Source organism: Macaca fascicularis, chromosome 1, assembly GCF_037993035.2.
Source record: "Macaca fascicularis isolate 582-1 chromosome 1, T2T-MFA8v1.1".
In the NCBI taxonomy this organism is placed as follows: domain Eukaryota; kingdom Metazoa; phylum Chordata; class Mammalia; order Primates; family Cercopithecidae; genus Macaca; species Macaca fascicularis.
The window spans coordinates 175,266,433-175,287,608 of NC_088375.1; the positions used below are offsets into that span (position 1 = coordinate 175,266,433).

At 40.7% G+C, this 21,176-nt stretch overlaps 1 protein-coding gene across 23 annotated transcripts in view; it reads right to left on the reverse strand.

Moving 5' to 3' along the window:
• FGGY (FGGY carbohydrate kinase domain containing) overlaps window positions 1-21,176 on the reverse strand; it is a 452,310-nt gene that overhangs the window by 323,114 nt on the left and 108,020 nt on the right. The window lies entirely within an intron of this gene.

Sequence of the window (21,176 nt, forward strand, 5' to 3'; positions counted from 1 at the left end):
GCCTTCTCTTCACCTCCGTCCTGGGTGCCCGCTATGGACCTGAGTTCCCAGCTGTCTTTGTGGCTAGAGTCTTTCCTTGCCTGACTCAGAATATTAAATGTGCCCTCTTTCCAAAGGGAGAATTGAAAACCTTTTTTGTGTGTTTGTTGACTCATAACTGTGATAGGAAGAGGTGGGTGAGGTAGAAAGTCAGGCTTATCCTGTTTGCAGGTGGCACAATCAGTTGAAAGATTTTTATGTCCCTCAAGTCCCCAACATGCTTGGCCTCTGAAAAAAGGTTCCAAAACAAAGTAATAATCATGATCATAATAACCAAAGCTGTATAAGCATTGCCTGGACTGGCTGACAGAAATGCAGGCAACTATAGTTTGTTTTTTTTTGTTTTTTGTTTTTTTTTCAATGTTAATCTCATCCAAAGCAACTTAGATTGCCACAACCATCTCATCCATCCATTCAACAAATATTTACTGCAACCAACTAAGGTTCTAGACACAGTTTTAGGCACTGGGGAGCAAGCAGGCAGGTCCCTGACTTTTGGAGCAAAAGTAAACAAGTAAACAAAAGCAAAAGTAAACAAGTAAAAAAGTAAACAAGTGCCAAGAGGACATAAACATATTAAAGTAGGGGAGGCCTGTGAGTTAGAAATTCAGGGATGGCCTCTCCAATGGGGGAACTTCTGAGGTGAGACCAGGCTGGATAAGAATGACAAACACACTATCACTTTTTGAAATTAAAACATATTGTGAAATTTATTTTTCAGTCCTGAATTACTGGTATTTTTGAGGGTGAAATATTGTTATTCCAGACATCAGTCGGCAACTTCACTTATCCTCCCTGACTCTTCCCAACTCAATTCCTTCCTCCTTCCCCTCCCCTGACTCCCCTTCCCACCCTGGATACTCTAATGACAAGGCTTCCAGGACGCTCTATGCCATGGAGCTCCGCAATTCCTCTGCCCCAACACATTTCTGCTGGGGAAAGGGAGGAATTCAACCCCAGAAGAGCCATTTCTTCTGGACTAGAAAGGAGAGAAGTCAAAATTATGGGAACTGGGAGCTGCTGACTAAAAGCAGAACTGCCCAGAGGTGGTGGTGCTGGAAGCTCAGGTAGAATGGGGTGGGAGGTAGACATGATAAACGCCCTTCACCCTCCTCCATGCAGGAGATACGAGCTCTAAGGGTAATCCAAGACAGAGGGAATTGATTTAAAATGCAGTACTCCAGTGGTGCCCAGAGAAAAGTTTGGTATCACGTTCCTAAATTTTCATATTTGAAACTTATTCAATTTCAAAAATTTTAAAAATTATGAACTGTAAACACTCTTAAAAATCACATTCCTTGGAATTATGTGGAATAAACACTGAAAAACCAATTCCATTATTTGGCTCCAGTACCACCACAGGATAAGGAATCAGCTGATTTTCTGAAAAATGAAAAGAGCCAGAGGAAAAGAATGTCAGTCAAAGGGAACATTAAATTCAAAGAACCTAAGTCAGAAAAGAACATGACATGTTCAAGGAAACCAAAAGAGGCAGAGGTGGCTGGAAAACAGTGGGAAAAGGAGAGATGGTGCGTAACGAAGTAGAAGAATTAGACAGAGGCAAGAATCATGACCATGAATGAGAGCTCTAATTCCAGTATCTACAGGAACACAGGCATAAGGCAGTGCCTGCAGAAGGAAAGCCAGGCAATGTGGTTTGTCACTGAAAGAGTAGCTCTAATTTTTCTACCAAAACAGAAAGCTCATTTCCCTTTCCCTCCCCTACTCATTATGCTCCCCCTGCCAGAAAAGCCTTCCCTTCACAAGTATAATGGTAAAGGCAAGATCTATATATCAGACAATTTGGGGGCAAATATCCACTTCCAATTTTCCAAGGTTAAAAAAGTACAGGAATGTGATAGATATGCCCAAAACACATTTAAAAGGCCACAAAAATACTGGAATCTATTCTAATTGTTCTGTGCCAATGTAATAATCACACAAATTCAATCAAATTTTGCTATGTCATCCAAATAATCCATGTTTCCCAGGTATTTCAGACACACTATACCTATATATCAGCTTTTACTTACCATTTATTGAGAGCCTAATGTATGCTACATGCTTTATATATGATATCGCTTTTATTGCTCACAAGCGTATTCTAAGGGAAGTAATATTGATCTCATTTTATGGTCAAGGAAACTGAAACTCAGAGATCTCAAGATCACATAGCGGATAAGGGAAAGAGTCCAAATTTGATTCTAGATGTCTTTGGTCTGAAACCCATGTTCTTTCCAATACAGCAAGAGCCTTTCTGAAATTGTGACTCTCTGAAGAGTAAAGCTCACAACCACTTTTACTGCTTCTTCAATGCCTACGTCCTTCACAACTGGCTTATGTGTGAAGCCCTCCTTGACCACTTCAACCCACACAAATCATGCCTTCATTTGACTCTAAACAGCACTGAATGGTGCCTACCATCCATTTATTCGTTGAACAAACATATCTTGAACACTTACTGTATGCCAGGTGTGGAAACATAATCGTCAAGACAAAGTCCCTGTCCTCAGGGAGCTCACAGTGCAAGGGGGAGACCAATAATCAACACATGAAAAAATAAAGCATTACCAGCACGAAACAAGCTGGAACTCAATTGCATATTTTCTTGGTTTTCTTTTTTTTTTTTTTTTTTTTAAAAAGAGATGGAGTCTCGCGCTGTCGCCACACTAGAGTGCAATGGCCCAATCTCAGCTCACTGCAACCTCTGCCTCCCAGGTTCAAGAGATTTTCCTGCCTTGGCTTCCCGAGTAGCTGGGATTACAGGTATGTGCCACCACATCCAGATAATTTTTGTATTTTTAGTAGAGACGGGGTTTCACCATGTTGAGCAGGACAGTTTCAACCTCTTGACCTTGTGATTCGCCTGCCTCGGCCTCCCAAAGTGCTGGGATTACAGGTGTGAGCCACCGTGCCTGGTCTTATTCTTTATATGTATTAATTCTACTTCTCAAATGGGCTGTGAAGCTGCCATGTGCAAGCACTCTGGCGGCACCTGTATTTGCTATGGCATTTAGAACGGTACTGAAGACACACAAGTTCCTCACGTATCTTCATACATTGATTATTAGCATCTTTTCAGATCTTGGCCTATCATGGTAATCATCTTTATTTGCCTATTCATTTAAGTCCTTCAGTTACTGCACACTGACTGTGAGTGTCCTATGTAGTAAGTACTGTGAATGATTTAAAAACAACATGTTGCCTCCCCTTGGAGGGCACCATAGCCTAGAGAGGGAGGCAGGCAGATGTCTGTGAATATGTGAGACAAGGTGGTAGAGTTGTGCAAAGGAAAAAACTGCTGAAAGGCTTCATGAAGGTGTAGGATTTATTTATTTATTTATTTATTTATTTATTTATTTATTTATCTTTTTTTTTTTTTTGAGATGGAGTCTCGCACTGTTGCCCAGGCTGGAGCGCAGTGGCGCGATCTCAGCTCACTGCAAGCTCCACCTCCCAGGTTCACGCCATTCTCCTGCCTCAGTCTCCCAAGTTGCTGGGACTACAGGCACCCACCACCATGCCAGGATAAGTTTTTGTATTTTTAGTAGAGACGGGGTTTCACCGTGTTAGCCAGGATGGTCTCGATCTCCTGACCTCATGATCCGCCCGCCTCAGCCTCCCAAAGTGCTGGCATTACAGGCGTGAGCCACCGCGCCTGACCAGGGGTAGGATTTAAAGAATGCATAGGAGTTTGCCAGGCAGGTCAAAGAAGGAAGGAAACTCCAGCTGGAGAAACAGAGAGAGATGAAAGTACCCGGCTTCCAAGGCATCTTTGGTGAGCCATGGTTGTGTGACCTGCCTGAAGCTGGGTGGAGTGGGAGATGCATATAGAGAAACAGGGACAGACCAGGAAGAGTATTCAGTGCTATGCTTAGGGACTCAGCTTTTTTTCCTAAAGAACTGCGGAGTCACTGAAGGGGTTTAATATTGGAGGATCATAATCAGACCTGTATTTTGAAAGAGGATCCCCCTGAGAAAAGTGGGCTGGAAAGCACAGGACAGGCTGCATGTGGGAAGACCAGTATGGAGGCTGTTGTAATTTACCAGGTGAGTGGCAGTGAGGGCCTGGAATCTACTGCTGGGACTTTTCCTCTGCATCCAACATTTTGATCTTCACAGTATCAGAGAAATCTGACATACTGAATGGTGTCCCCATTGGCACAAAATTTCAACATTCTCAGGTCTGTTACAAGGTGCCAAAGGAAAAAAAATCAGATATGGGCAAACCACCTAGGAGAGGCTTCTGTGCTTCAGCTGCCACACTCCTTTGCCAAATAGTTTCCCAAAGATCATACCAGGTGTTCTGAGCAGAGACAAAGGCTTTTGGTGGAACCTTTACCCAGTATTGGACAGAGAAAAACAAACTTGCCGGTACAATCCAGTAAAGGAAGCTCTGGCAGCCTGCCCAATCAGTGCAGTTTCCTGATCTCTAAACAGATTTCCCCTCCTGCTACACAAACCTCCGGAGCCAAGAAAGAACTGAGAAATAGTTCGGAAAGTCTGCCTGGCACAATAGTATCCAAACACCCCTGGCTGCCACGTGTTTACTATGTGACTTTAGGAAAAACACTAAACTTCTCTGGGCTTTAATTTTATTGAATACAAAATTGGATAATAATCATTGCATGCCAAGGCTAAAATTAAAGAAGAACATATAAATTATGAGTCAAGTTTACTATAATAGTAGGCATTCAATAAATACCAGTTGCCTTTCCTTTTCCTGTCTTTCCTTTTAGTATTTGCCATTTATTAACATTTACCTACTGCTTATATAATAACTGCTATATGGAAAGTCTTATTCATAAGTAAGCAATCTTTTTTTGTTTGTTTGTTTGTTTGTTTTTTGAGACAGGGTCTCACTGTCACCCAAATCAGAGTGCAGCCCATGATCACAGCTCACTGCAGCCTCAACCTCCTGGGCTCAAGCAGTCCTCCTACCTCAGCCTCCTCAGTAGCTGGGACTAAAGGCACAGGCCACCTCACCTGGCTAATTTTCCAGTTTTTTAGTAGAGATCGGTTTCTCCATGTTGCCCAGGATGGTCTCAAACTCCTGGGCTCAAGCAATCCACCCGATTCGGCCTCCCAAAGAAGATGGGACTACTGGCGTGAATCACCGCGCCCAGCCCAGCAAGTCATCTTAAATAACAATTAAAAACAATAACACCAACAAAAAAACTTGCCACATCCATTTTTTACAAGGTAGGACTCTATGGAAATACAACTTCAATCTGCTCCTGAGCAAACTGAATCTATTAAAAGTCATTGAACCTGGTAAATCACCAAACTATTGGCACATAAGAATCATGTAGAAACCTGATACAAATACAGATATTTAGATTCTATTTCTACCCAGAACCACTGAATCAGAATTCCCAGAGGGTTATCCAAGTATCGTCACTACATTTTTTAAGAATTAAACTTAAAATCTCTCCAGGTGATTCTTGCCATCAATGACTTACTTTCTGAGGCTAGTTTGGGATCCAGTGATCCAATCTCTTTTTCTACACAGGCAATGATTAAATCAGACCAATATCACAGCACACTCTCAAAGCCAAGAGCTGACTCCAAATCATAGTAACAAAGTAAGGGTGGGATCCCAGTATCTCCTTTAAAAATCCAGACTAATAATAAAAGGAAGAGTCCTTAACTTCAACCCAAATCCTTCAGATTCTCATCGTGGCAACGTTTTTAAAAAACAGACCGCAGTGGCTGCCTGTGGGGTGGTAGTCTAGTCAAGTGTGACCTCAGTCCAGGAAGGCTACTCAGAGGTCAAGGCATGCTCTAAACATCTAAAATACCCATCTGGGTCCCTAGGAAGTGCCAGGCCGTTGTATTGCCAAGACAATATATCTCAAGTATACCTGCCAACCTGATATAAAACATGCATCCTCTTCTTGTCAGCCCAAATGAAGGCCAGAAAAAGAGAAGAGAAGGGAAGACAGGCTGGGGAGAAAGGAGGGGAAGGAGGAGGGGAGGGAAAGAAAGAAGGAAAAGTGAGGGAAGGAAAAAGGGACAGAGGGAGGGAGGGAAGAGTTTTAACTATACCACACCCTGATTCTTTTTAAACAAATTCCAGGCTTTTTGTTAATTTTTCTGTAAATATTTCAGCATGTATCTATAAAAGGAGATAATATCATAATTAAAAAGGAATAATTCCTTAATATCATCATATAGCCATTCTGTATTGATATGCCTATGTTTTACTTTTCTTAACAGTTGTTTTTTGAATGAGGGGTTCAAATAAGAGTGACACACCATGAGCGCTCCATGTGTCTCCTGTCTCTTTTTGTTACAGGTATCCTCTCTAACACTCTTGTTTTCCCCTTTGTAACTTTTGTTAATCAAATAAACCGGTCCACCTAAGTGGCTTTTTCTGCCAGAGTGTATTCTTCATCAGAAAGAGATCTCCTCGCTCTAAGAAAAGAATTGGGAAACTTTTTTTTTTTTTAAATTAATGATTGTAAGACAACACTGGATTTTTCAAAAACAGTTTTTCTGGTAAGTGTAAAGCATTATCAGAAACATGTCCTAAAACAGCAACGGGCAAAAATACCCCCCAAAAATACTTATGTCCAAAGCTGCTTGGTGGCTGGGCATTTGGGGATGAATTTGAGCCTCTTTGTGATTACTGGGATCACCCATTTCTGTTAGTGTCATCAAAGAGAAAAAAAAATTCAAAAGGATCTTTCTAGACTTCAGAGATTTCAGAAATATAATATTTTGATCATTTCAGGGTAGAAGAATTAGAAACATATGGAATACATTTCCCTTAATTGACACCAGGGTACAAGCACTTGGAAAAATACATTTGGGGAAGTCTTGAACCCTACAAGCTTGAAAAATAATTTGACAAATTCTGTGAACTCCAAATGCCCTGGAGTCAGTCTCTACTCTTTAAGTACACTGGACTCACAAAATGGATGAGGTTCCCTCATGCCTCTCATCACACCTCCCCAAAACAATGTCAAAGACTGAGATCCAAGGACAAATACAGCCTCTGCCTTTTGGGTACCAGCAGGCAAGGTAATAGAGCCCTGCTTTCACAATACCTGGGAAGTACAGACCCACCTCCCTGGAAATCATGACTTCACTAACGTGGGCCTTGTCAAAGGGTCAGTTTCTTCTAATGTTATCACCTCTGTCTGTCCCGCCATTGGAAATATTCCTACTTCCCTCTGGACATAGATCCAGCCACCCAAAATCAGATTCAGGAGACATTGTCTGGTGCTCCATAGCATTTGGAGTCAGAATGTGCAGAGAGAGAGAAGCTACACACACGAGATGTTCATTTATTTCCACTTAGGGGTAAGGTACAATTCTGCCTTGTGAAGGCCCCAAAGCTGCTGCTTATAACAAATTTACATTTCATAATTTCAGGAACTGGTGAGGATTCAACTAGTGAACGAGCCAAGATGCTTTCTTGAAGAACATGGTCACAGAATGAAAACTGTCAAATCACTACACATTATCTCATTTTGAATTAAACTTCAGAAGATTCTGAACTAATAGGCTTACAAATGGAAAAGCCAACTTATCAACAGCTTAGTAGCATTTACCGTAGAGTTCTTATTTGCAAAATTGGCTTTGAAAATACGCTGTGTACTCAAAGGCTAAGATTACCATGTTGAAAAAAATCCATTGACACAAAATTTGCATGTGTGATTTTCTAAGCCCACATGGATAATTCATCTTCACTGACAGCAGACACTCTCAGGCAAACCTCCATATTATGCTTAACTCTGGACCTAAAACCATCAATTAGTAGGTCATCAAGAATCCTTTTCTCCTCTTAGGGCCTTTTAGAACTGAGCCACGGAGAATAAGTTTACTACCCCATTTAGAAGTCAACTTTTCCAAGGCCACAGCGAGTCCCCGTACAACTCCAATCTCGTAACTTTCTGAGAGTCACAGATGTTCTCAGATGAATAGTTGGTGCCAGTTCTCTAGGTTTCCAGGGTGATTCCCCAGGGATATAAAAAGAGCATATCCAAGTCCCACTCTTCATAACTCATTTAAATCAATACTGCTTTTTACCCAGCTCCTAGTGAGTAGGTTAGTCAGGATAAGAATTATCAGCGTGGTGGTCTACATCTCTACTGAAGCAATTAGCAAGATAATTACCAGATCTTTATTTGAATACAAAATACAAAGCCATAACTTGTATCACAGTCATTGGTATACTGTAAACAGCCTATTATCCATCATGATTAGGAGACAGGTAAATTTATTAACAGAATTTCGTTATAAAACTGCTTTTGTTCAGGCTCCTCAATAGTTTAACTGGTCTTTTTTACCTCTAGCCTCATTTCCTCCAATATTCTTTTCACAATGCCACCAGAGGGTTGTCTAAAAAGCCATAATCATATAATGTCCTATGTAAAAATATTTGATGGCTTCTTGCCACTTAGAGGATTCTGAAAAACCACCACTGCCACTAGCACCACAACCACCACCAACCAGAACAAAACAACTTTGATATGCATCACAGACCCTTTATAATCTGGTTCCAGTCTCTCTTCCTAGCCTTCTCTACAGCCATAGCCCCTACAGCCAATTTCCAGCCATACCAAACATCTTACCATTCCCTGTATTTCAGTATGCCAGGCCCCTTTCGGCTTCCATACTTTTCTATGTATTGTCCCTAAGAAACTCTGGCCTGTAGCCCAAATGTGCCTGCGGCCACTTTTTGTAAATAAAGTTCCATTAGAACACAGCCATGTCCATTCATTTATGGCCAGTCTTGGGCTCGTTTTTCACTACAAGGACAAAGTTGTGTGAAAGGAAAATAAAATCTTTGGACCCCAAACTCACTATGTTAAAGAGAAAAGTTAAGCTTGGGAACTGAGTCATGCCAAAACAAAAACATAACAAAACAAAAAAAAGCTATTTTTTCTGCTTTTTTGCCATCCTTTTGTTCTCAAATGGGTTGCTGTAACTTCACATGCTTCCCTTATCTTATGTAAAATGCAGATTTACTGAGCATAATTGCTCAGTAAAGTGGACTTTCCCCCACTCCTCTTTTCACATTCAGTGAGCACTAATCAAAGCCTCACAAGAATGTAACCACTTGCCTCGTCGCCTATGCCCCTCACACTTTTTTTCTTTTTTTTCTTTCCTCCTTCCCTTCCTGCTCACTCTTTCCCTTTTAAATCCTGAAGTCGTCACAACCGTCTTTGGACAAAACACCAGTCATGGATCCTAATGTAACTTGTGTTTATTTTCTCGGGTGCTTCCACAACCTTGACAAAATAAACCTCTCTAAATCGATTGAGATCTGTCTCAGACACGTTTTGGTTACAGTTCAATAGTTGAAACAGATATCATATAGTTAGCAAAGCCAAAATATTTACTATCTGACCCTTTACAAAAAACACCTGCCAAACCCTGATCTCGAATTTTGCCCTCCCACTCACCGCCTGCCCCAGATCTTCCCTTGGTAAAGTCTGATGCATCTTTAGGAGACATACACTGAGTCTGCATATCCTCCTTTTCTGGGACCAGGACACCTTAGTCTTTCTGGAGTATAGATCCTTCCTTAGCTTAACAAAACCTCAATTTTATTTAGAGAAGTCATATGCCCAGTTATAAGTGATCAATCATGGTGGTTCACCAGTGCTGTCCAACAGAAGTTTCTGCAATCATGGAAATTATCTTTATCTGAAACTGTCCAATAACGTAGCCACTATCCACACACAGCCAACTGAGCACTTGAAATGTGGCCAGTATGACTGAGGAACTTCTATTTTACTTAATGTTAATTAATTTAAACTTAAGTACCTATTATAATTCCATAATAAAAGACAATACAATTTTACAATGGGCAAATGATCTGAACAGATATTTCTGCAAAGAATATACTCAAATGGAAAACGGACACATTAAATATTCTCAACATTAGTAGTCATTATATAAAAGCAAACCAAAACCACAATGAGATACCACTTCACCCCTACTAAGATGGCCATAACAAAAACAAACAAACAAAAATAACAAGCGCTGGCAAGGATGTGGAGAAACTGGAATCCTTACGCGTTCCTACCAGGATGTACAAAACGCGCAGCCACTTTGGAAAACAGTTTGACATTTCCTCAAAGGGTTAAACACAGCGTTACCATAAAACACAACAATTCCACTCCTAATAGGCTCAAGAGAATTCAAAGAAAAATCAAAACTATGTTGGTATAAAAACTGGTACATCAATCAGTGTTCACAGCGCCATTAGTCACAGTAACTAAAAAGGGAAACAACCTAAATGTCCATCAACAGATGAATGGATAAACAAAATAGGATACATCCATGCAAGAGAGTATTATCAGTTAAAACAGGAACTGATAAAAAATTACTGGTACATACTACAACACAGATGAACCCTGAAAAAATTTTGCCAAGTGAAAGAAGCCAAAAAAATGTCCAGGAAAATCCATAGAGAAAGAAAGTAAGCTAGTGGTTGCCAATGGCTAGGTGTAGAGGGGTATGAGCAGCTACTGCAATGGATATGAGATTTCTTTCGAGGGTGAAGAAAATGTTTTAGAATCGGATACTGGGGTATGGTTGCATAATCCTGTGAATATACTAGAAATACTATACTGTATACATAAAATAGTGAATTTTAGGGTATATGAATTATATCTCTCTAAAAAACTTTAAATAGCCATATAGTTGGTAACTATCATATTAGAATAGGCAGGTTTAAGCCAACTATGATCATCTCATTTTCTACTTTCCCTGCTTCTTGTTGCTAAGAGCGGCCATGGGACTTAATTCCAGCCAATAAGACCTAGTAGGAAGAGAAGGTTCCTGGGAAACGTTTTGCTTGTCTCATTTAAAAAACAAAACAAAAAATCCCAACATGCTCTTCTCACCAATTCTTCCAGCATCAAAGGAGAATGTAATGTCTAGAGATGCAGAAATTATCCTACAACCATGACGCAGCTAGCATGAGGGAAAAGTCCAGCGAATTAAAGATATGCTGAAAGTGACATGGGCAAATCATCTTTGTACTTGTAATTTAGGGGTGTGAGAGTGGGAAATCAAGACTATTTGTGTTTTAGCCACTGTAAAATGGATATATGGTGAAATAATTTAATATAGTATATGTAAGGCATTCATAACAGTTCCTGGTGCATAACTGTTAAATAAGTTAGGTATGATTATTGTCATTATAAATCACTCTCAAACTTTTTTTCACTATCACCCCCACTAAAGACCCTTTCCAGACAGTCTTTTCCTTTTCCCTGCCACTGTGAAATTTCAATACCACAGACAGATTGTGTATCTATTTATGCTGTTACATAAGGATGGGCTTTAGAAGGCCACAAATGATTGCAATAGTTAAGATTTTTTCATCCCCCAAGAACCAATTTTTGCTCCCTTGCACACTGCAACTGATTTAAATAAAAGCTTTTTTTGCATTGTCACTGCAGCTGAAAGCATTCCTGATTCATTCTCTTCTCCACTGTAACTAATTGATTTAAATAAGACCTGTCATGGTTGTACAGACCCTACCCTACTGGCCACACAACAGATTCCCCTGGGAATGAGCACTTGATCAAAGCTGAGATCACTGTAATATACCTCCCCATGGGTATAGTTGGTTCAATAAGGGATGTAGGTAGACTTGACCCAAATGAAACTAATTAGAATTCTTTCCTAGGGCTTTGAAAGGAGAAAGGGGAAAACACAGTCAGTTGCTCTCTGTTATAGAACCTACGGTGTGTGAGCTTGAGAACTCCCTGTAGCCATGTAGTAAGAGCTGGGCAACATGAATAAAGGCAGCATTTACAAGACAATGCTAGAGACAAAACAAAGCCGGTGACCTGGAGATGAATAAAATGCAGTCCTGGACCTAGAGGAGACCACAGTCTAGTGGAGGAGGTGACTGCAAAACAGTGTGATAACTGCTAGGGGCAGCCCAGGAGCTGCAGGAGCTCAGAGGAGAAGCATCTGAAGGACCAAAGGCTTCCTGGCGATGGGACACTAGACCTGAACCCATGGGCACATCGTAAGAAATGACATACATGTTCACTCTAGTCTGTCCACAGTCAAGTCAGCTATGCTGCAGCTGCGAATTCACATACCAAACTAACCCAGAGAAGACAATATTAGCCAACAGTAATAATTTGAAGGCAGTACTAACATATTTCTAAACAGCACTTATGGATGTCTGTTTTTCTGATGACAGAAAATCTGGAATACATAAAAATAAAATGAAGAAAAAAAAATCAACATTTGTTGTGAAATCACAACACACTTATATCCGTTTTATATAGGCAAACAACTTTATTGAGGTATATTGCTCACATTTTAATAAAGCTTCTTTCAGCCTTTTCCAAATCTGCAAAAAGCACTTAAGTATTTTCATTTTTGATCTTCCCAAAGCTTTTTGAGATAGGCATTGCCCTTGTCCCCACCAGACGGCAAAGAAATAGGTGCCTGCTGACCTTAGAGCTGGGGGTTACTCAGTTAGTGAGTGGGGCAGATGTGATCCTGTCCCAGACTCACTGACTCCAAAGCACAGCCACTACCACCACCACCTCACTCCTCCACAAATATCTGACCACAAGAACCAACCACACAGAAAGAATGCCCAGATGTCCCAGACCTCTTCCATGTGCTCTTCAAATTCAATCTCTAACCTTCTCCACCCTGCCTTCTGAGCCAGGATGCTGATGGGTGTGGAGCACACCAGAGGGCCCTCCTGCCTCTGGCCTTCAGCCAGGTTCAGCTAATGAAGGACACAGAGGGGTATCAGTGGACTAGGAGAAAAGTGTGGGATGGCTGCAGCTTTCCACCAAAGGTCACAAAGGTAAGCACCTCCACAAAACAATCTCTCCAGGGCCTGCTCATAGCCCCTCCCCTTGTTCCTTAGGCCCAGAGAGAGTACCAGCCCCACTTTAGATAGCCAAGCATCTTGCACTACCCATGTGGTTTCCCTGCACTTGTCCACTCTTCTCGGATTACCCCATTTAAATGCGCCACCTGTTTCATGCAGGATCCATGGCCGATACACTGACAAACAGAAGGGACACAGGTGTCCCAGAGGGTTCTGGATGAACTCCAGAGGGTCCTCTCTCACCTTTTAATGCAGCTTCCAGAAGGAGAAGATAAAGAGCAGCTATCCTTATGTGAAGATGAAGATTAAGTGCACTATCCATCCCCTTCCTCGAAGTCCTGCCTGATCTACATACCCTGAATGAACACACATTTCCAGGTAACAAGAACCTGGATAAAGCACTATTTGTGGTGAGGACTTAAAGATGGAATACAGTATGCCAGGTCACCACGAATCAACCTTTCCTTGCCACTTGCACCCCCAGTCCTCTTTCTGGGCCTTCAAAAGCTGGATTTCCTGCACAAACAGAATAGAGCAAATTAATTACGGCACAGGGAAGGTAAAGGCTGTCAACCTGAAGTTTCATTTTCCCTTAACTAGTACAAACAAATGTCAAAACAGTCATGACAAGAAGAATTCAACATATTTTAATACAGTTATTCTAATAATTTTCTACTTTCCAGTAGATTTTTCTACCCAGCTCCATGCAGGAGAAGGGTTCAGCACTGCCAAATCTGTTTTTTGGGTTTGTTTTGAGATGAAGTGAAGTCTCACTCTGTTGCCTAGGCTGGAGCACAGTGGTGCAATCTCAGCTTGCTACAACTTCCACATCCCAGGTTCAAGCAATTCTCATGCCTCAGCCTCCCAAAGAGATGGGACTACAGGCATGTGCCACCACACCCAGCTAATTTTTATATTTTTAGTAGAGACGGGGTTTCACCATGTTGCCCAGACTGCTCTCAAACTCCTAGCCTCAAGCAATCCACACACCTCGGCCCCTCAAAGTGCTGAGATTACAGGCATGTGTCTGGCCCCAAATCTGGAAAGCTGCAAGTCTGGGTTTTTTTATGTTCGGTACCTAAATGAATTTCTTAAAAACTAAATAAATAAGCATGAAGTAGCTGAAACAATATGCATTTATGAGCAGAACTTGCTGACTGCCACTGTTATTTATGCACTGAGAATCTCTAAGCATTCATCACAGTACTCTGTGAATGGTTATACTCCTGTCTCACCCACAAATGGGACAATGTCTTAAGGTCAGGTCATTGTCACTTATTCACTGGCTCTTTCATTTATTTATTTTAATTCATGTAGCATTTTTCTTCTTTCTCCCATGTACTCATCCATTCATCCATCCAACTCATCAATAAATAGACTTAAATCCCTACAAGCACTTTGCTGAGAATACAAAGTAAACAAACACAATCCTGCCCTCAGAGTGCTCCCAGTCCAAGGAGGAGAGATACAGGTGAACAATTCTAAGATGTACACTGACATGACTATTATAAGTGAATACTGTGCTCAAAGCACAGCACACCAACAATAGAAAAAGCACTTAAAATGTCCCTGGGGGAGGAGAGCTGCTTTACATGAGATCTGAGCTAAGGATAGAAATCTGCCAGCTTGATAAGTCAGAGAGGGCATCCCAGGTCAAAGAAACAATCTGTGCAAATGCATGGAGGTTGGAAGAAAGGTGGCACAATCTGAAGAATCATAGGAATGCAGTTCTAGTGTGACACAGAAAATGAGGGCTCTTGCACTTCCTCTTTCCTGTGAATAGATCAGTATTCTCTCAGTTTATTTCTTCTTGCTGACCCCTTATCAGTTCAAATGTCACCTCCTCAGAGTGTACGTGGTAACCATCCCAATGCCAGGCCCCACGTGGCCCACTCTCTGCCCTCTCCCTGTTGCATTTTGTTAAAAGCACTTATTCAGCTGAATTGGTTTTATTTAGTTATTTCTGCTCCCCCAAATATAATAACCTCTATAAGATCAAGGTTTTTGTCTACCTGTACACAATGTCTCACACAGGGAAAGTCTCAATAAATAAGGTGTACACGAATGAATGAATGAATTGGAATGAATGAATGAAAATGTGATAGTGTGAAAGTTAAGAGATTATAGAGAAGGAGTGGTAAACACTGCACATCTTTGCCTGGGTCCCCGAGACAGCAGACCCAAGCAAGAGGGTTTATGTACTACTACTGCATCAGGTAGTGCAATCTTAGGGAGAAGGAGAGGACTGATAGACAAAGGGAATAAAACAAATAAAAAGGAGGGGGAGGCAAGATGAAGTTGTGGTATCAAGGTGGCCCCACTAGAAGTGACTCGTTCTCTATCCCATAGGACCACCCTCAACCTCTCCATACCCCAAGTCACATGAACTGTATCTCAGAACCATCCATGATAGAGAGAAAGGCATTAATTCTCTATCCAGGTTGTATATATCTGGGCAGAGAGTGAGATCCAGAAGTAGCATCCACAAGGAAACCCCATGGAACCTTGTGGGGTGCCCCATGGAAAAGCATGCAGCATGAGGTGAGCTTATACTGTAGGAAGTTTTTCAGAGTCTACGCCAACTTGGTCACAGCAGCTGGAACAAGAGATGGTACAATTTCCCTTTACTAGCCTCCTGAGAAGATCTGATATGGGGCACAAGAGATGTCTGATATGCAGTAATAGAAGAATTAAAATATCCACTGCTTTAGCAATGACCTAAGTGACAGAAGCATCAGTGCACTGGGGAGAGTGGAAATCATATTATAGTGCATGAAGGAGTGACTGAGAGGAATGGATGCAGGACAGCAAGAGGAGGCTTCTCTCAGGATTGGAGCAAGTAAAGCACAAAGTGATATCTTCTGGCAGCAGAAAGCAAAAAATGTGCCTTAAAAAAGGTGGAGACATGTCAGAAAGACAGAAAAGCTAATTTGAAGGGGTTCCCATTGGTTAAAAGGACTATTTGCAAAACAAAATAACGACAGTAATGGATTATAATCCAGACAATAAAATAAGAATTTGTAAGTACATACTGATACAAACAAACAATTGAATGAATAAATAAGTGTGTGGCAAGGAGAAGCCACCTACAAAGCATTCCAGTTAATAAATATAGAAAGAATTATAATCATATAAAAACACCATATGGAAAAACCACAGGAATAATTGTTTCAGGCAAGAATTTACAATAGTTGCTAAAATTAGTGGACAAAGGTATAAGAAGCATGATATTATACATAATCTCGAAGTATCTCCCCACCAGGTAATCATTAATTACAAATGGAAAAATAGTAACTTTAAAGTGGATAAACTGGAAGACACAAACTTAACAAATTGACCAAAGTTCACATCACCTGTGACACGATAAATCGGCAACATGTGCCTCCTGCTGTGATGCGCTGTGAAGGGCACAACATCATTTCTGTAGCTTCCCTGCCAAAACCACATAATTTGAATTTAATACTGTGGAAACATCAGACCAACCCAAAGTGCGGGACATTCTATAAAATGTCTGACCAGACTCTAAAAATGTCATGGTCATGAAAGACTAAAAGAGTGAGGACCTATTCCAAAGACAAAGGAGATATGACAAGTAAATGCATTGTGTGATCCTAGATTCTGGTCCAGGAAATGAAACATTAGTATGACAACTGGCAAAACTAGCATAAAGTCTGTAGATTGAGTAATAGTATTGTGTGAATGTTAACTGCCTGATTTTGATAGTTACAAAATGATTATGTAAGATGTTGGTAGGAGAGAAAGAAAGAAGCTGGGATGGGGAGAGTGACACAGAAGGTTCCCATAGTAACTAAAATTAATCTAACGCTTCAATAGGTGATAGGTGCATGGGTACTCATTATATTATTCTTTTTACCTTATATAGACATTACATTTATTTTGTATATAGGAACACATTATAATATTTTTAAATGAGAAGATATTAAAATACAATAAAAACAAAGAATGTCATCATGTTCTTCTAGATTCAATTACCTGCCCGAACCTCAGAGTCTGAGCCCTGTTCTCTGTTAGAACTGTAAAAGGCATACTGGCACCTAACTGAGACTTCCTCTTTCATGTAACCAGATGGTTGGTAGAACAAGCGAAAGGGAATCACTTTTTTACTATGGGCATCAATGTTCTTTAACATCCTGTCCCTATATCATCATCAATCATCTTATGGACCAATTATAGTTCTCACATGTGCCCCCAGGGATACATGTCCCATATACTGAGTGGAAAGAGTATAATTTTATTGTAAGAGGTCTTAGGTTCAAATCCTCACTCCTCCACTTACTAGTAGTGTGATGTGGGCAAGCAAGTGACTCAACCTTTCTGAGTGCTTTCTCAGATATAAATTTGAGAAAACTTCACAGAGTTGTCACAAGGTTAACCTAAAAGAACATGTGTAAAGACCAAGTACCAGGCCTCGCACACACAGATATTCACATATGGTAACAAGATCCATCATCATTGTTGTTACTACCTTTGTTTCCCAGAAAACTAAAACTAAGAAAGCAAGCCTACCTCTGCTTTAAATACCTATAATGCTAGAAATGAAGTGAGATTGCAACACAGCATGAAAGACATACCTTTGCATTGATTGCCACATATCTACCATGTCTATTTCGAGTGGCCTCATACCAATGGCCTTCCTCCTAATAAGGACAGCTGGTGTAGTGGGCATGGTAGAAGTTCTGGAATGAGACCTGGGCTCAAATTCTGGTGTCACCTCCTGCGTCCTGTGTGATCTTGAGCAAATTACCTAACCCTCTATATTGCAGGGATTTCCTGTCTAAAACGGAGGTAATACACCTTCTTCACATGGTTCCTATTAGAATGTGCACTACATAGATGCATATTGCATAAAACAATGCCTAACACATAATGGATACTCCATAAAACTTAGTTATTTCATTTAACTAAGATATTACTAGAAGGGGATTTCCACAGAAGGGTCATGTAAACCAAGAAGGAAATTAAGCACATGATGAAATAGAAAGACAATCTACTAACTGATTAATCTGGTCTCAATGTAACCCTACTTAGACCTTAAGTTTCTATAACCTCCCAGAGCTTTAGTTGCCTTGTCTATTTAAAAAAAAAAAAAAAAAATATATATATATATATATATATATATACACACACACACACACACTACTGTTCCTTCACAGGCTTGCAATAAGGGTTAGTTGACGTATGAAAGTACTTTCGGTAGTGTTGGGGACACATTTGGAGAACAATGCACACAAGCTGGAACTCAGAGAAGCTGCATGGAAACTCCCCAAGCCTCCTTACGCCTCTTGCTCCCTTTCTCAAGGGCTTGAATAATGGCTGAACGTTCAAGGCTGAAGGTCTGGAAGCAGTTATCCCTTCAGTCTTTTCCTGTCTAAACCATCCACAGTCCAGGCCCCTGGGCCTCTCGCAGAGGAAATAAAAGTCCATATGAAAGGGGCAAATGAAAGTGTCCTTATGCTTTCTAAAATCCACACTCCCCTCTAAGCTGCAGCACAACTTCCATCAATTTTTTTCTGAATTCTGCATTCTAAAACCTTTGTTTAATCCTCCTAAGCAACCCAGAAAAAAAATCATAATTCTATGTGTATGTGAGCTTTCAGATACTTCCTAAAGCATAGATTTAAATGTCATATCCTGACTTTGAAGGAAAAATCTAAGGACAAAAGAGGGATTAGAAATTGTGAGATGGGGGAGGATGGAGATTTGAAAAAGAACTTAGGTTAAGGTTACATGGATAAAAGTTAAATAAGAAAACAAAAGTCCAGTTAAGGCGGCCCTGGTTAAAGTTACAAATAAAAGCAAACACTTCATAGATCTCTAGTTCGCGAACCCAAGAAAGCTCTGTGGAAGCTCTCATGAGCTTGAACAACAGGCTAATTTTCAAGCAGAAATCAAAGTGGTTGGGCCTCTGGACAAAAAGGTTGAAAGCCCATGCATAAGCCTGTTCTCAGAGAGTTAAAAGGAATGCAGACTGCCCCGAAACACACCAGCCGTTTGTTTTTTCTGCCACCTTTCCAAGGGTCATGTCTGGAGTGAGGATAAACAGTTCTGGGGAAAAAAATGATGTGAAGTACAGACTTTAAGAAAATAAAACATTAGAAAAACATTTCTTAAAGAGTTATACATGTGCCTGCATATACATATATATTTAGAGAGACAGAATATTTATACATATACATGCATGCACACATATGTGTGCCAAAATTATCCAAACTCTGTAGGTTTTCAGGTATGAATAAGAACAACTAAGACAGGCCTTTGAAATACTGTTATGCTTTTTAAGCAGATCAAAAATGTTTACAAAGGCATTCCAAAAACAGCAAAAGGTGTCTGAGCAACATTTCAGTTTTATTTAATAAGTAAAGATTAAGCTGAGTGCTTTGGCTATTATTAACATCATATTAATAGCATATTTTATTCTAGGTTGCTTAGAAATGTATTTGGAAAGTCCCAAATAGAAGACCTAGGAGAAAGAGAGAAGCTACTGGGTGCCAGGAATTGTGCTAAGTGCTATTTATGCAATGTCCCATTTTTCTAGCACAACAAACATAAATGCTATCAGGTTCTCAAGCCAACACAGCTTGCAGGTGGCAAAGCCTACTGCACTTGCCCCAGAAGTTGAGTTTTTCTCCATCATGACACCACATGGCCTCCCAATGAAATGCTGAGAGTCAAGGCAATCTTTTCTAGTATTACTGTGAGAACAAAGAAATATCCCATATTCCTGGGACAACAAAATACCACAGCAAAGTAAAGAGTACCTTTCCTGTGATTTCCACTTCAGCAGAAAACAGACGAGAAGCATTTTGTCCAAGAGTTAAAACAAGACGACGAACAATTTACATGTAGTAGGCAATAAATATTTAATGCCACTTGGTACAGTGGTTCTTCAAAAATGTCTTTCAGCTCTGAAGGTCTTTCTGTTAATCCACACTTCAGGGGGTGCAGCCACGGCTTGGCGAAAATACATTTTTAATAAGGACTGTGCTAACACAGGGGGCTCAAAATGCTGTATAGCATTTCAGTTTTTAGAGCCCTCAGGGAATCTCACACTCTGGGGGAAAAGGGTCCTAATGTGAAGAAGTGAATGGAAAGAGGCCAGAAAAAATTATATTCTACAGAAGGAGGCCCTGTTAGAGCCTGGTCAGGATAATTATCAGAATATTTTTTTTTCTCTCTCCCAGTGGATGAGCTAGTCAGGTTCAAGGGAATCATATTCCAGACAAATAAGCTCAGGACAAGAGGCACCGGCTGCTTTCCAAGCATTGATGGCATCTCAGCTGCTTAATCTGTGCCTGCAGAGCTGCAACATCACACACTCAATGTGTAGGCCCTTGTGTCGAATCACCCCCTCCTCCCTTTTCTCAGGCTGTCTTGTAAAGTGTTGGATCTTTGCTACCATTCTCTCATTTTTTGTCTTGCCTTGGCTTTTAAATCTGGTGCTCTACCCAGTGGGCAGGGAAGAAACTCAGAGATCAGCATCAGCAGGAAGCTTCTTCCACCCACCAGCTAAAAGGACAAAGGAAGAAGGCAGGGCTAAAGCTCAAGATCCAGGACCAACCAGCCGATGATGGAGCCATGGAGGACTCAACCTGCAGGTGGGATAGCTGTAGAGGAGCTGCTGCCAGAGATATTGCCTAAGGCAGAGAGCGGGAGGGACAAATACCCCAGCTTCTGTTTCTCCTGCCTTGCCATATCCCACTGATGGCAAATTGTCAGGGGGCACAGGTCAACTCCCTGTAACACAGCACCCTTGCACAGCAGGGCAAGGGTGACAAATGGATCTCAGTGCAAACAGCCCAAAGGCCAACACAATGGATAAGTTAAAAGACAGTTCGCAGAATTGTGTATCATGTGATATCATAATTGCTAAATATATGCATATATAATTTAAGGAAATATAAGCATATCATATACACACAGACTGAGGTAACAAGAGATGGAAAGATCAAGAAAGAGCAAGGAGAAAAGGAGAAAGACACATGGCTGACCCTTATTATTTTTGGAAACTCTCCAGAAACTCTAAATTAGAGAATACTGAGCCATTGCTCCTAGAAGAAATACAGGGCTAGGTTCCTCTGAGCCTCCAGTTATATTTTTGCTGACTCATCAATACACAAACCTGTTTCATGTATATTCTTGCTTAAAAACAACTCATTTAATATATATTGTTGAGTCAATAACACTGAACTTACAGCCAACAGCACTTAACTCCTGCCTGAATGAAGCTTATCTAACACACATTATTTTCTCTGTAAGGCACATTGCAGCTTTCTTGCACTTA